A 16,619-nucleotide genomic window follows, 5' to 3' on the forward strand; every position below is an offset into this window, starting at 1 on the left:
TCGCCCCCGATAGCCATCGCCGGTGGGACTGCGCCCACAGCGCGGAGCTGGCACCGGGGCCGCGCTCCCGCCCGTCCGGCCGGGATGCGCGTTGCAGCAGCCGCCGTCCCCGTCTGGACGGAGCCCCGCGGCGCAGCCCAAGTGCCGGCAGCGGCCGCGGCTCGGGCCGGGCGGCGGCGATCCCCGAGCCGCCCCACCCTGCCAGACACGGTGTCCCTCGCCGCTCTGACCCCCTCCTCGCGGCGGCCGGGCCGGCACTTGGGGTGGAAGAGGACGAGGAGTACGCGGCGATGGCCGCTGAGCGCGCCGTGCCCCGGCGGGGCAGGACAGGCACGGAGGGGGCTGCGGCAAGCGAGGCGAGCGCCAACGCCGCCGCTGGGGGACGGTGCATGGGGAAGGGGGCTGGGGAGCGCTGCCCGCCGCCCCCCGCCCTGTGCTGATCTCCCCTCCCTCCGTCCGTCCGTCCCTCCACTCAGCTCCGCTCTGCTCTCCGCCTGCCCCGCCCCGCCCCGCGGGAGGAGTGCGGGCTCAGCCCGCCGCCCCGCCGCTCTCGCTCGCGTTTTATGACGGTCGCAGCCTCCCCAGAAGTTGGGGCCGGCCGCGGCGGCCGCTCGCTGAGGCGCTCCCATGGTGCCGGCGCCCGCCGGGGGGGGGCACGTCCGCTGCCGCCCGCCGCGCCGCCGAAACTTGGGGGAAGTTTCCGAGCGAGTCGGTGAGTACCGGGCGAGGCTCCGCGCCGCTCCCGCCGCCCGCCTCCCGCCCGGCGCGGCCGCGCAGCGGCTTCCCCGCCCCCGGGGGCGACGGGCCGGGGTCGCGCTCCTGTCCGGCTTCACCTCCCCTCGCCCGGGAGTGGCGGGGGATCTGCGAGCTTGCCCCAGGGTCCCGGCCGGTGTCGCAGCCGCTCCAGCAGCGGGGCCGCCCGCGTCCCGCTGCTGTGGGCAGTGCGGCGCCGGAGCCGGGCCGGGACCGCGGCGTCAGCTCTGGCCGGGGCTGGGACGGCGGGCGGGGGGCGAGAATTCCTGGCACGTCCCATGCTGTGGGTGATGGATGGGGTGCCGGGAAGAGCCTAGCCTCGGAGGTCTGGAGAAACAGTTTTCTTCAGAGAAACCCTCTTTTCTGTGTGGACTTGGATTTTAAAAGCAGATCAAGAATGGTCGTTTAGCTGCCAGCGTCACAATCTTCTCCGCTGTAATAGACCTAATCAGAATTTTTCTTCTGTATGATTTATTCCAGTTTATACAATCCCTGCAGTTCCGACCTTTTTTTTTTTTTTTTTTTTTTTTAATGCCATTTGTCCATAATTTTGTTTCTTATTGTGTTGCGTGTTGTAAGTATTGCATGGGATAAAAAATAGACAATGTTTTGAAAAATAAATACTGCAAACGTTCTGAGCAGAGGTATGCAAACAAAGGGGCTATATAGCATAGGAGTAACTAGAGTTTTATCATAGTAACGTCTTCAGTAAAACTTGTTGCAAACTCTCACAGGGCTAATGCTGGAGCTCAAGTGAGCTAGTTGATGTGAACTAGTTACTCATGTTTTCAGTACAGTATATTTTGTTTAGAGTATAGTGTATTATTAACTTTAGGGTGTTCAGTCACAGCTTAACTTTTCTTTTTGTGTAGCAGCTACAGAAGACTCACACCTAGTCCACCTTTCTGGTCATGATTATGTCAGAAGTAAGAATGAAGCAATTAAAAAACTGTAACCCACCACTTGAGTTGGATCCTGTTTTATTAATGCTTAAAGCAAGTATTTACTGATACGAAAAATTGAAGTTAGTTGTCAAGATCTTTTTAGCTTAAATCCAAAAGACTTTTGACTATAGCTTAGACTTGGTTGCTCGCATCAGCAATGAAAATGCAGTTGGCCATAGAATCAATTTAAGGAGTTTTAGTAAGATACATTGAAATGCTGGTGCTTATTTAAAAGATGCTATTTTAAATATTGAGATTGAAGTACATTGCAATTGAGATGTCTTGTGGCTCTCTGAGTGATAAATGTAAGTAATACTGAAATTTATTCAGACAGCTTGAGCTGTTTGAATAGGAATGTGATGTCTTTCATCTCCATCACATCTCAGTCTCGCATTACTAGAATTGCTACATTACTACTTGCCTTGTTAATTCATGATGTTAGTATGTTCTAATAACTACAAAGGATTGACAAGACAGCTTGCAATCCTTCTGAGGAGTAATTTCTAACATTGCCAGTAAGTGGTAGTGGTACTTTTATCAAATATATGACTGTAACTGCTGAAACTTAACACTAATGTACAGAAAAGTTATAGACACCCACCAAATATTTTTAAATTCTCTGAATATGGTCAATCATTGTTTTCATTACCATGGGCTGTTTTCTCTCCTGGTCTTGATGTATTTGCACAGCACAGTGTAGCACTGTTCAAGTGTAAAAATCAAGGGCCCTGTAGAGGCAGTCCACAGCACCGCTCCCAGAGAGTGCATGGGTGTTTGTGCCACACTGGCTGTGTTGGAGAAATCTGCAGAGCTCAGTTCTAGACATCTTTACAAACTGAAGTAACATGTAGCACTGTATATGATCTTTTGTGCCCTCTTCCAGTAAAGAATGATCAAAACCTCTGAAGGCAAATCTCCCGTTTACAGATTGGTACCATTCCTTTTCATGAACTGGAGACTAAGGAAGTATTAGTATATAGTTTTAGACCATAACTTCCACTTGCATGGTCTCTTTTGCTTGACTGTATGTACATGTCTAAGTGCTTATATTAACTAGAGCTAGGCCTTGCTCCTGTTAAATGAAACTTTTGCTGCAGAAATTGTGTTTTATCTTGCGCCACTGAAAGGAGCATTGAATGGAATAAATATAGCATCATGTATCTTATTTGAAATACCAGATTTCCACTAATAAAATAGAAGCTGCAAATATTTGTTATTGAGGAATCAAAGTAGGCAGAAATGCTTTGATTTTTTTTTCTCTTATTGAAAAATAAGTGCTTTATCAGACGTGAAAGCACTTGCTTGCATTCAGCTCAGTTGAAGATCTTGCAATCTTAAGGTACATACCAAAACATTTCAAAAGCATTACAAATTAATAAAAATTACAGGAATACCAAGAAGTGGGGGTAAAGCTGATGTTGTAGGAAAGGGCAAGGCTACCAGCAGTAATAATGAGTCTACTCAGCCCGCATGGGGGTCCTTCAGTGATAGGTTAGCTAGAGAATCAGATTTCTTTTAAATAAAAGGTTTTTCTTCTCTTGTTACCAAATGTTTGTGGGATGGAAAGACAATTCTTTGGCCCAGTGGAGCTGAGTTAGTAATTCTGGGGAGAGGGCATTATGAGGAAAACAGGGAGAGAGGCAGTAGGGCTGCTGCTTCGGTGTGGTGAAGGCGAAAGGCTGATGCAATGAGATACTAGCTTGGCAGGAACAGATTTATGTCAGGACTTGAAGGAACACTTTGTGCTCAAACTGTTTATCACTAGGGAAATCTTCTTTTACCGTATATGAATCCTAGTTTAAATCTTTGTATGAGGTGGGTGTTTGTTTACACATTATTTTAGTTCATGAGAGATGGAACAAGTGTCCTCTTACCAAAGAGCTTGGTTTTCAGTGTATGAGAAACAATTTTTCCCAGAAAATTGTAAAAGGCTGTTTTCTGACAGAGATGAATGTTGTCCATATCATGTGCACTGCAGATTATGAATTGAAAATAAATTTAAACAGATATTTTATTGATCTTTAGAAAGCACGTAGTCTATGAAAAATACCTTAATCACTAAAATTAGTTATTTTCTTCATTATTAATAAGTTAGTATAAAATTCAGAAATACTTTACAGTAGCAGTATGGCCTGCAACAGGGTGGAACTTAATGTCTCACTTGACCAATATAATGTGCCTTGCTGTTTGCTGGGCATTTCAGATGTACAATGTTGTGAGGATAAAAGAGAATGAAAATCACTCTTACTGATGGAATAACTGCTGGAAAACACAGTTGGTGGTGGATGCACGTGCACAGACAGTTGGGTTAAAGTAACTTTTCAGTTGTAATATTGCCGCACTCTGTTGCCATATACTCAGTAGCTGAAGGACTACATGACAAATCAATAGTTTCTGAGTTTTAAAACTCCATCTGCCATGCTATTCATATTTACCATGCTAATTTAAACCATTTATGTTTATCTTGTGACTTGCCAAGAGATCCAGACTGCCATGCCAACACCCATACCTACTAAATCATATTCAGCTTTATAAATTAGAGTTACAAAAGTACTCCTGTTTGTAGTGACACAGTCTGTAACATAGTCTTTTGTCGTGCTATGCCCATGCCAGTGGTTGGATTTTGTGGAAGGGATCCAGTGTGTGGGATCGTGGTCGTTTAGGGGAAGGTGATACAGCTGCATGAAGAAAGCTGGAGAGACAAAAACCTCTGCACAGTGACTGCTGTTGAGAGGTTATGAAACTCTGGTAAATGTAGCAGAAAATTTTAACCTCTCTGCATTAAGAGAATAAACACAGCACCCATTCTGTTGGTGTGGAATGATTTACACTTCCCCGTTTCTCCTTTTCTGTAGCCATTTAGTGAGACTCAGAGCATTAGTGCATTACAGCGCTAGACCTGCTTGGCCTCTGCATCAGGCACGGAGTGACTGCTGAGGATGGCATCAAAGTGTGTGAAACTGAACTCAAAATGTGCAAAGCAAAGATGATTTACTAGCTTTGTGCTCATTAAGGCAGCAGATTGCTGTCTCTGATCACTTAATAAGAAACTAATAATCAGTTGCATTTAAATAGGACATTAACAGAGATGGAGATAATATTTAGAACTTCAAAAGCTGATTAATGCTGTCACAAATCCATTATGGTCTTCAAACTCTCTGTAATTGGTCAGTCCAAACATGAAAGATTCTTTTGGATGCAAAACAGTAATTTTATACAAAAAAGTCACTGGTTAACAGACAGCAGCTCAGAGGGAAAGTTGGAAAGAGGCTATTAATAACAACTATAATGTTACAGCATTCAAGCATTTAAATAGAATTTGAGTTTTTACTGCCTCAAGAGAAAACTCCGTATTGTGGTAAATCTCTAGGGTAAGTCAGTGATTTTTAGAAATTGTACTTGTGTTCATCCTGTGAACAGATACCTCTGTGCCTGACCAATATGCAAAAGTTTTGGGTTTTAATCCATACACAATGTATCTCTACAACCTTATTGGTATAGCCAAACAACTCCCTTTGTGCCTGTTGGAGTTTGGGGATAGTCTGACCATTAAGTAGAGCTTGTAGCACACAAGAAACAGGCTGAAGGAACCATCACATTTTATTCCAGCTGTCTCAGTTAAATAAGCATGCAGGCAGTTTCTGCCTTCCATACCTGTTTCCCAGCTGCAGCAAGGAGTCTGATTTCTGCTATGTTTCATGTTTCTTTTTTTTTTTTGCCTGCCTTTTTCACACATGTGTGATATTAGTGGTACCTAGAGAATGAGTTGGGCTCTCGTTCGTTGTATGACTGAAGATATTGTTTAAATTTTTTTATGGAATGCTTATTAAACTGTGTTTGCTCAAGAGCCGTGTTATAAGCCTACTATTTAATTGTTCTTAGCAATGCCTTGTTTACTGTTTTCATCCAGAACAGCTTTAACTGTTCGGTGTTTGATGGTTTGCAGCATTGCTAATGGCTTTATGTGATGCTATAAAAAATGAATGAAAACAAACCAGGATTCCTTCTAGATGGTGGTTCTTGTCCCTTGCTTTGCATGGGTTGAAGAAGACTGGTTGTGGTTTGGTTTGGGACCAAACTTTACCTGTTCTGCCAAGAATAAGCAAGATCTGATGCAAGGACTGAGAAAAGAACAATTAAAAGCTGCTGTGTCTTTGCGTTTTGATTGCATTTTATGTCTGAGCCTGTTACAGTATATCAGGGGAGCAGTGTGGAACTTTTACTTAAAAAGAAACCTCTAAGAAAACCATAGCTTTCGTAATGACTGTGACAGTTTGCAGTCAGACAAGAGTAGCTCTAAGGACTAAGTCAGATGTTAAGTAAACAGAGTAGAATACAACATGGTCAGGACTCTACCAGGCCATCTCTTTCATAGGACACATGGATCTAGCCTGGTGATCTGTGCTTATGCTGAGGCTTTGGTCTTGTAGGTTGAGTCCTGGCTGGTTTAAAACGGTATGCGTTGAGCCACCTGAAGGAATGATTTGCAGGGTGCAGTAGGAAATCCTGCTCTTTTTCTACAGTCTGTTTCCAGGTTTTGGCTGAGGCACACATATAAGTGCAACATATGCAGCTGAAACATTACAGGCTGGTGCTTGTTCCAAATAGTGCCAGCCTACTGGTCCAGCATGTGTGAATGAGCTTATCTTACAGCTGCAATGTTTTTGCAGTAGGATCAGAAGGAGTGTGTGAGACAGTGCTTTACACTTTTCAGCTGTGATTTCTGACCTTTGGAGAGCGGCAGTGTGCCTCTGGGTCTGCTCGTGCTGGGTGTTGCTAATGAGCACTGCACAGGAGAGGTGCTTGTTACGTGATACGGTCACTGCTGGCCGGCTGTACACCAGCCAGTTCTGCTGCTGCAGGACAGCGTGTACAGCACGGAGGGACTGCAGCCTCAGAGGGGGAGAAACAGCCCTCCACTTCCCTGTGAGAAAGGCTATTTTTGTGGAACTGTGTGTGTGATGAGCTCTGGTATCTTCCAGCTCTGAGGTGCTTTAATTAGGATGGCCATATCAGTTGAGAAAACATGTCAGAAAAATAAGTCACTGTTGCAAAGAAGCCTGTGCCTCTGGTTCTTAGGTAAGTATTTTGTTTGAACAGCTAATTTCCTTCAAATAATGGATAGCTTTGAGAAAATTAATTTCTTTGGTTGTACTACATCCAGGTTTTTTCTGTGACATGTAATTTCATCCACCATAAGGCACACACAAGTGGGTTGACTGCAGTGCATTCAGTTTGATGGTTCTCAGGGCTCTAGCTGACCACAGAGGGGCTGGTACTGACAGTAAGGAAGCATGGCACCTCTTTAAGTGGTGTGAGGGGTCTGCCTAACTTATATCAAAGCAAGAGGAACAAGGATATTTACTTTATACATCATTGTAAATCTAGAATGGCTTTATGCAAAGGGGAAGTCTTGCCTGACAAATTTGGTGACCTTCTGTGATGGAAGTACAGGTCTGCTGGACAGGGGCAGAGTAATTGATATTGTCTACATGGGCTTATGCAGTTTGACACTGTCCTGCAGGCCATCCTTGTCTGTAAATTAGAGAGATGTGGATTGATGGATCACCCACTTGGTGGATAAAGAGCTGGCTGGCTGGCCACACTCACGTTTGTGATCAACAGTGCATTATCCACACGGAGGCCAGTGATGAATGGTGTCCCTCAGGGTCGGTCCTGGGGCTGACACTGTTCCATACCTTTGTCAGTGACATGGACAGTGGGACCGAGGGCAGTCTCAGCAGTTTGCTGATGACACTGAGCTGGGTGAGGCAGTGGGCACAGGGGAGGGAAGGGATGGCATCCACAGGGACCTGGACAGGCTTGAGAGGTGGGACCATGCAAACCTTAGGGAGCTCAGCAAGGCCAAGTGCAAGGTCCTACACCTGCCTTGGGACAATCCCAGACACACCCACAGGCTGGGCAGAGAAGTGATCGAGAGCAGCCCTGTGGGGAGGGACTTGGGGGTGATGGCTGATGAAAAACTCACCATGAGCCCCCAGTGAGTGCTGCCAGGCCAGAAAACCACGGGAATCCCGGGCTGCATTGAAAGGAATATGGCTAGCAGATCAAGGGAGGGGATTCTTCCTTCTATTCTCCTCTTGTGAAACCCCACCAGGATCACTGTGTCCAGCCCTGGTGTCCCCAGTTTAAGAGGGACATGGAACTGCTGGAGCAAGTCCAGAGGAAGCCACAAAGCTGGTAAGATGGCCAGAGCTTCTCCCCTAAAAAGACAGACTCAGAAAGCTGGGGCTGTTCATCCTGGAGAAGAGGAGGTTGTGTGGAGACCTCAGGGCAACCTGCCAACATCTGAAGGAGGGCTACAGGGAAGATGGAGAGGGACTCTATCAGGAACTGTAGAGACAGGCAAGGAGAAAAGGGTACACACTGAAAGAGGGGAAATTTAGGTTAGATATGAGGAATATATTCTTGACTAAGTGTGGTGAAAAAGGTTGCCCAGGGAAGCTGTGGATGCCTCAGCTTTGGCAGTGTTTAAGGAAAGGTTGGACAAAGCCTTGAGCAGCCTGGTCAAGTGCGAGGTGTCCCTGAGCATGACAGGGGAGACTGGGGCTAAATAATCATTACAGTGCATTCCAACCCATAATATTTCTATGATCTATGATTTTTCAGGCTTATGGTGTATATTGGTACAGGACCTGTATCTAGCAACAAGGGAATTAAACAATATGATTGGCCCTTGTACCTTTGATCCAGCTAGTGGCATAGATGAATACTTAATACCACAATGTGAAAAGTAATGTTGTTTACTGTGTGCCCGTGTGTTTGTTGTAGCCTGTTCTATTGCTTTGTTTTTTTTCAAATATAAAAAGTTAATCTTTTATTAAGGTTATGAGGTATATTGTAAAAATCATTGCAGGTCTCTTTTCCTCTCCTGTTCTACTACTGCGGGTGAAGAGCTCTCTCTATAAAAGCACAACAGAGCTTTGTGGAGCCAGTGTGAATAAAAAAATCCATCTGTTGAAAGGAAAAAAACGTAGGAATTAGGAAGAGAGACTCCTCCTGACTAGTTGTTCACATTGACATTGAATGGTAATAATGGGAATCTTCATGTAGAACCTTCTATAGTCATGCTCCTGTTTTCTTTGCTGAGGTGGGAGTTGCAGATTTTAAAAAATAATTTTGGCCTTTTGTTTGAATGTTATTTCAATCCCAAGGAAACTGGGATCCAAGTTAATCACAGGAGATCTTCAATTAGAGCAGGGAAGAAGTTTTTCACAGTGTTAGAATGTGTTTAGTGTTTCACTTTACTAAATCACACAGAAAAAGAGAAGAGGTTGAAGGATCAAGAGCCAGGGGCTGTATACGGATTCTGGATAATTTGTGAAACAAAATTGAATATGTGCAAGTAGGAAGACCAGGACATGAAAGCTGGGGAACTAATGGCTGTCAGAAAGTTCCACGGTCTTTAGTGGACATTTATGTGAACATGTAACTGAACATTAGGTGACCAGTAATCAAAAGAACATGTTTTAAGACCAAGAGTAATGATTTGTTTAAGGATGTTTGAGGTGGCTGGACTAAAACACAGTAAAAAAACCCCAGCTTCCTCAAGATGATTAAAAAATTCTAATGTAATTTGAATTGCACCTAGAAGTGTATTTTCATACTGATTTGAAATTATCAAAAAATGTTATTATTGTAAATATTATAGTGTTTCATGGATTGAACTATGCTAGGAGTAGAAATATTTTTGTTAGTGTCGGACCGATTTTGTCAGTGGCTTGCATTGTTATGTTTTCCAAATGGCATACTAGTTGCAGTATTTTTTAGCAGCCTGTCAGTGCAACAGCATGTAAAAATAGAGGGAACAGAAAGATGGTATTTTTGCATCAAATAGATGATGTCATTCACCTACTCATTTTATATGAGTATATAAACAAACATACTGTTTGTTTTATTGCAGTTTGTGTTTTACTTACTAATGCTGGACTGTGAAAACAAAATGTAAGCTGTCAATAAAAAGGGACTGGCACCATTTGTTGTTAGGGATGAAATAGAAGAGCTATCTCTCACTAGTTACTTTTTGTTGGGAGTTTTTAAACTTCTAAAAGGTTCCTGCCAGTGATTGCAAAAGGCTGCAACTATTTGTGTGAACTGTTCGTATATACAGCCCCATTTATAAGAAGCAGAACTGTGGCTTTCTGGGCAAAAGAAGAATTATCCTTTCCACCTTCTACATCTCAGACACCTGCCCTGACCAAATATCTTGAAAATGAGAGAAGTACATTGATTCCCATTAAAATTGAGCAGTACCACAGAGCAGCAGGCTCATCTGTGGCTTCATGGCCTGAAGGTCATACAGCTTTCTCTTCTTGGGACTTTTCATTGTTGCTTCATATCCTAGTAGATTGGTATTTTTCAGATGCTCTGATCACTCCCTATCCTAAGAATACAGATAGGTACTCTTACAAAATGTTATTAAAATACCTGGTCAGAAGGAGTGTGCTTGTTTACAGGCTGTGTCTTGTGTAGCCTTTCAGACAGCACAGGCTGAAACCAGCTTGGGAAAAGTGCTGGATGTGCTCAGGCAGAGATGGCAGCTGTGGCTTCAGCTGAGCATCCAGCAGCCTGCGAACACAGCTGCCATCCCCTCTCCCTTTGCTTCTGCTGAGCAGAAATTGGAGTCTCTCTGAGTTTGGGCTAATGTGTTCAAACTCAGCAGTCAGTGATCTCTAATACCAGAGAAGCAGATGATGAATTAGCCTGTGGGTTGTGTGTCCATCCCTGAGAGGGAGGCAGACCTGCAGAAGCCAGTAGAAGTATGGCGTCACTGGAGGTGGAAACTTGCTAATAGAGAAGAGCAGGAAGGCTGAACAAACAACTGTATTCATTAAGGCAATTACTGGACAGAAATGAGGCATTTTCTGCAGAAAGAGGAATGTCAGTCTATGTTTTGCTCCACTGGTGCAGTTCATACACAAGTGACTGGTAGTCATTCACTTGTGCTGGTGCTGTAGTCACACAAACAGTACTGGAGGAATTTGGGCATTAGAAAAATGACAAGAAGGAGTACCAAAGGGACATTTAACAGGCTAATATCTATACCTTGTATAAATTTTCTGGGACCAATGAAGTGACTGAGACATCAAATAATTCTAAAAATGTAACTCAAGGATGGTGGGGACGTACTTCTGCCTCAACAGCACTGACCTTTTGTGTGTTGTACATTATAAATAGTTGCTTATCGGCAGCTCTGGCGTTTTGCATTGACTTTTGATCCCTACTGCTCTTACTATTCCTTTCTTTGTCTTTGTTTTGTCAGTTAGTACAGGAAAGAACTAATGCCATTCATTATATTGTTTTGTCATTTGAAAAAGTCAAAACAAATGCTTATATTCCTTTGACTTTTTCTTTGCAGACTCGTGGTGTGTGGGATTGGTGAGAAATGATGCTTTCAAAACTGTCATTGTAACTCCTTTCTGAGAAATTACATAAGGCTCTGGGGAACAATCTGCTGATAAGTTTACAGATTTTAGGTGTATTTTATGTAGTGTTGGTACTTCTTGATATCATTTGGCTCAAAAGATGTATTCATGGGTGTTAGGTACTGGCTGCTCTTGCCTTGATTACCAGCAAATTGCTGTGTAGAGCATGGTCATTTAATTGTTAACAATTTAAGCAAATGTTGAAATGGTAAAAAAGAGTCATGTGGACCACTAGATATATTTATTGTGGGGTCAGGAGGACCCACAAGAGTAGCTTCTCTTCAGCTATTAGTACAGTTGGGCATTGAGAAGTTGTAAAGGAAATTCAAAACAATGTTTCAAAGTTTTGCCAAGATTACTCAGTGAAATCACTTGTTGCCAGTTGCTCATGCTGAATGAGAAAGAACAGCAACTACTGTGGTGGGAATTATTTTTCTGAAATTGCTCAAAGCCAATTATCAGTCCAGTTGTTTTAGGGGATTATTAATACTCTGTGAACTGTTCTACAGTTTGAATAACACACCAGCAGGTAGAAGTTCTATTTATGAGGAAGTATTTCTCACCTTTATCCTGTTAGCTGTGGGACTGCACACAGCAGCTTCTATTTGGGATTTCAGTGTAGCTGTGAAAAAGGGACTGGAGCACAGACTGTGGGATCAGAGTGAAAGATTTGGTCTGTATTTCTCAAGCAGTAGCTCCTGGAAGCGATACGGAGTTTGTGGCTAGGAATGGAGCCATAACCCTGTCCATGACTGCATGGGAGGCTCTGCAGTGAGTTCAGAAAGACCTCAGCCAGATGTGAGCCTTCAAAACCTCTGCTCATGGCACTGCTTTCCAAACCATAGCAGAACCTCATGCTTTTTTTTTTTCCTTCCTCTTGGAAGAAGGGAATACTTGTGTGTTTTGGTGCAGCTTTGAATGTATTGTGCTTTTAGTTTTTATGCAAAAACTACTTGGAAGTAGTAATAAGCCTGGTGTTGATTGTGTTTCATGGATAGTGTATCCAACCCAAGAGTCCAGAGAGCCTACAAACAGACTATTCCTCTTCCAGCTGTTCTTTTTGGCAGTAGCATGAGCTGAAAGGTTTGCATGAATTAAAGATTCCCGTCTGAGTATGAAGTTATCTGCTGATCAAACCCCTTTGCATAATTTGTTAATAAAGTGAAAATCCAACACTATACTCACTAAGTATATTTGATTGCTTCAGGGTTAGGTGCTGCTGGGAGAAATCTGTCATCCTTTCTGGTTTGTTGATTATTGTATGACACAGCTGGCAGCAAGCCTGTCCTATGAGGCACAGGACAATAATATGCTGCACAGCTATTTTGCCAAGTAGTTGAAATACAGTGCCAGCATTATTTGGGACAGATATGTCTTTGATAACCTATTGCTGCTAAGTTGCACAACAAAAAAGAAAACTTTTTTTCCATCATAAAACTTTTCTCCATTGTTCATCAGCAAGCAGAGCCTGAGGAGCTCTGCTTCTGTTGAGATTTAACAAAAAGTTTCTGCTCAAGGTGTCAGTCCGTCCTGTTGCTCATTAGCAAATCTTCTTATTTTCAAGTTTTCCATACTGTACTAGATCTCTAAGCATTTGCTCAAAATTCAGCATAGTTTCAGAAAATTCACATTGGGCTGTGAAACGTATTTAGAAGTTAGTTTCATAAATCCAGAAAAACTAAAGCTTCACTAGTTGATATCCTTTAAGAGAATCTTAGTTTGTAACTCTTGTCTCTGCCACATGATGACTTACCTGCAGGAAACAAGCACTTTTTCACCAGGCTCAGAATGGTTAAAAACTTGCTCTTTAGCAAAAAATAGGAATCTGACATGCTTCAAGTACAAACCAGTCTATTTGTGGAGACTTACTGCAGCCCCTCGGATACACTCATTGTTGCTCTGCAAAGTTAATTCAGTCACCTGGTATGGTTAGTCTGATTTTTTTCCCCTCTGTTTAAATTTCACTGTTGTTTGAACTCTGCCTGAAAAGTAGACTGGCACATGTTCTCTTATTTTTCAGATCAGTCATGCCAGCTATGCATAAAAGAGCTGGAGCAAAAGCATTCCATATCCGCTAAGTGTTTTATTTTCCAGACTGAAAACTGAATACTTGCAGCTTGTATGTCATTATATGCTTGTCATTCCTAATTACTTTCTGGCATGTTCCTGGGTGTTTTGTAGACAGGAAAATGCATTTGATTATTTTTTTAAGCTGGGCTAGCAAAAAAAAAAAAAAAAAAGAAGAGAGAGAGAAAGAAAGAGAGACTTCTACAAGAAAGCCAGAGAGGGACTTTTTACAAGGGCAGGCAGAGATAGGGCGAGGGAGGAGAATATCTTTAAAATGAAAGATAATGGGTTTTGGTTAGATATTTGGAAGAAATTAGTTATTGTGAAGGTGGTGAGGCACTGAGATAAGTTGCCCAGAGAGATGGTGGATACCCCATCTCTGAAGATATTCAGACTGGGTTGGATAGGGCTTTGAGAAACCTGATGTAGTGAAAGGCATCCCTGCCTGTGGCAGTGGGGTTGGAACTGGATGACCTTTAAGGTTCCTTGCAGCCCAAACCATTCTGTCATTCTGTGAAGTAGAAAACTATTGGGAGAAGGAAGTGTGTAGACATAATAACTTCTTCCTTTTTGAAAGAGTAACTTGCTTTGTCTCTTATTATCAGTAAGCATTTTGTCTTGAAAAAGTAAGACTCACATTTCATAACTGGAAATGAATCATCAAGCATATTTTCAAGGAATGTAAGTATGTGATTTTGCCCTGTAGGTATTCTGAATACTGTGTCGTGTTTTACTGAAGGAAAACACTGAGATTGCATATCAGATATTATATGCACAAATTCGTAAATGTGTACAGACCCTTCAGGCAGGCTACCAAGTGAGCTACAATAACTCACCTGAGGCTAGTGTTAAATAGAAACTGCACCAATGAAGAAAAGAGTTTCCCAGCTGGCATTTATTTTGCTTCTTTAACTTTCTTGACAGTCACTTGACAGCTTGACTACTCTAGAAATGTGCTGGAGTATCGGAAGCCTGTTATCTCCTAAAATAGCTGTTGTTCCTCATACAGAATGTAAATCTTCAGACTCACTGAAATGAAGAGTCATGCAGCTTTGTGGGGTGTGTGTCAATACACAGGCTGCTTGTAATAGATTCAGACATGAAATTACATTCAAAGGCTATGGCTGCAAATTTGAGCCCAGACTGATTATTTGGAGTGACTCTCATCTCTCTGCCATGGGAGCTGCAGTGTAGGCTGCATGAGCTGCACCCCTAAGTGGGAGCTGTTGTCACTGGGCTGATGCAACTTGTCCCACAGCTGCCTGGTTCCAGGAGAGACAGGAGCCTGTGGCAGGAGCCTGCCTCATCACCAAGAAGGGCTAGTCAAATCCTTCAGGGAGCAGCCCACAGCAAAGTTGGTTTTGGCCATGCACAAAGCTGCTTTTTGCCAGCCCTGTGTACCAGCCAGCACATGGGAAATGTGACCTAATGGTAGCTTGTCTGTGTGGGTGGTCTCAAAAGTTAGTTAAAGTTGCTGAAGAGTACTCACACGATGTAGTATTAGGTGTCTCCACCAGATACCTGCATTGTTATTTGCCTTCTGTAAAGCTCAGCAGACTATGAGAAGTACAAGGCCACCAGTGCAGTTTGGATCCTGCTTTTCAGTGGTATCTCCTGAATTTTACTGGTAATGTGCTGCCTGCTGTGATAAACAGGAGCAAATACTCTTGCCTTGGGTGACAATAATTTATTACTTATACAGTGCCACAACCATAGTTTGCAATTCAGCCAGCTGTGCTAAACAAATATGAAGATACCTGCCCTGGAGAACTGTCTGCATTCAGGAATAACAGGATAATTTATGGTGCTGAACAAAACAAATATAGTCATCTGTGGCTGTACTGCATGGTGAATACTTGTGCTTCTGTAGACTGTATTCTTAATCTAATGATTCCCAGTATTAGTTGCTTCTTTGTACCTTGCTAAAATAGCTGCAGGAAAATATTTTCCTGAAATCTGAGGTTTTAAAGGAATTTTGAATATAGCCTGATGAAATATGACAGCACAGGAATCCTGGAATCTTTAACTTAGAATGAAGATAATGAGTCTCTTCTGTGCAATGATGTGCATAAACTTTTCACTATAAGCTTGTCTCTGGCTGGATGAAATAAATAGTCATTTTTCTGGAAAAACAAAAGTTTTCAAGAAGTTGACCCAGTTCCAATTTTTTGGGTTGAATTAGAGTAATAGTTTCATCTCTCAGAAGTAGTTATGACTGTATAACTCATAAATGCTGGACTGGATAAACACATTTAAAATAAAAACTTATTCAATCTGAAGAATTATTTTAATGAGTTCAAAACCAGCTAAACAAAAGTAATTTCAAATAAGTCCAAATAAGTTCAAATAATTTCAAGTTCTTTCATACAAATACAAAAAATATTTTGTATTGCATAAAATGATATTTTGAAAATTTGCTAGAGATAAAAATTTCAGTCTTCCTATAGAATTATGCATCAATATGAATGAGGCCAACTGAATTTTTTTCATGTCACCAGAAGGGTCTGTTACTAAACTGTTTTTTGCTGCCAGGGTAACTGCTGTCAGTTTGGTTTTTTTTTTTTAATAGAGAAGTAAGTATTTTTACGGTGTTCATGAAGATACTGAAATGCCTTGAAAAATAATTTTGTTAAATGATTACTTACTGATGCAAGGTATTGATTATGCAAGATACTACTCTTGGGCAAGGATTGTGGTAGACATAACGCTGGTGCCGCTGCCATGGTGGGCACCTCTGGTGCTCTCTCTGGTGAGTGGACGCACCTCTGTCCTTTGGAGAGTGTGCAGCATGCGTAGGAAGCTGTCTGCTCTTGTGTGGATGGGTCAGCAGAGCCCCTCAGCACCTTTGAGTGAGCTCCCCAGGGTCTGCTACAGGGTCATTTTGCTTTTCTTTATTACCTAGCTGGAAAAGGACTGCTCCACCACCAAGAGCATGGTTTCCAGGCTGCAGTGCTGTGAGCTCGCCTCCCTTTTCCTTGCTCCCTCACAAGTCTTGTATCTCCTCTGTAAACAAACCGTCACTCTCTAAAGCTTTCTCCACAGATCAGGTTTTCTGAACGTATTATCTTCATTGCCCTCTTTGGCAGAGTCTTTCACTTGGCAGCAGTATTGGAAAGGAGAAGCCCTCTAACATGTGCTGCTCCCATTAATGCGCTACAGAATTCCAGGTGCCTGTGAGACAATGGCATTTTCTCATCAACTTTTTTTCCCTTTTGATTTCCACTGGTTTGGTTTTTTTCCTCTCTTCTCCTTGCAAAACTTCTGCCTAACCTGTAACTGTTTACATTACATTGGTCAGTGGTACAATATGACACATTAAGTCTTGTAATACAGCAATGAGAAAAGTGTATTGAATCATGAGAAGTCCCTAGATGTGATCAGGTTTTTGTTTGGTTTTTTTTCTGTGTAG

The 16,619-nt window shown here is 42.7% G+C and overlaps 1 protein-coding gene across 1 annotated transcript in view; it reads left to right on the forward strand.

Moving 5' to 3' along the window:
* The first annotated feature begins 485 nt into the window (after nucleotides 1-485).
* GHR (growth hormone receptor) overlaps nucleotides 486-16,619 on the forward strand; it is a 118,228-nt gene continuing 102,094 nt past the window's right edge. The window contains exon 1 of the mRNA XM_064403181.1: nucleotides 486-712. The gene's annotated coding sequence lies outside the window, so the exon portion shown is untranslated. The remainder of the gene's footprint in view (nucleotides 713-16,619) is intronic.

This window comes from Passer domesticus, chromosome Z (assembly GCF_036417665.1).
Source record: "Passer domesticus isolate bPasDom1 chromosome Z, bPasDom1.hap1, whole genome shotgun sequence".
NCBI lineage: Eukaryota > Metazoa > Chordata > Aves > Passeriformes > Passeridae > Passer > Passer domesticus.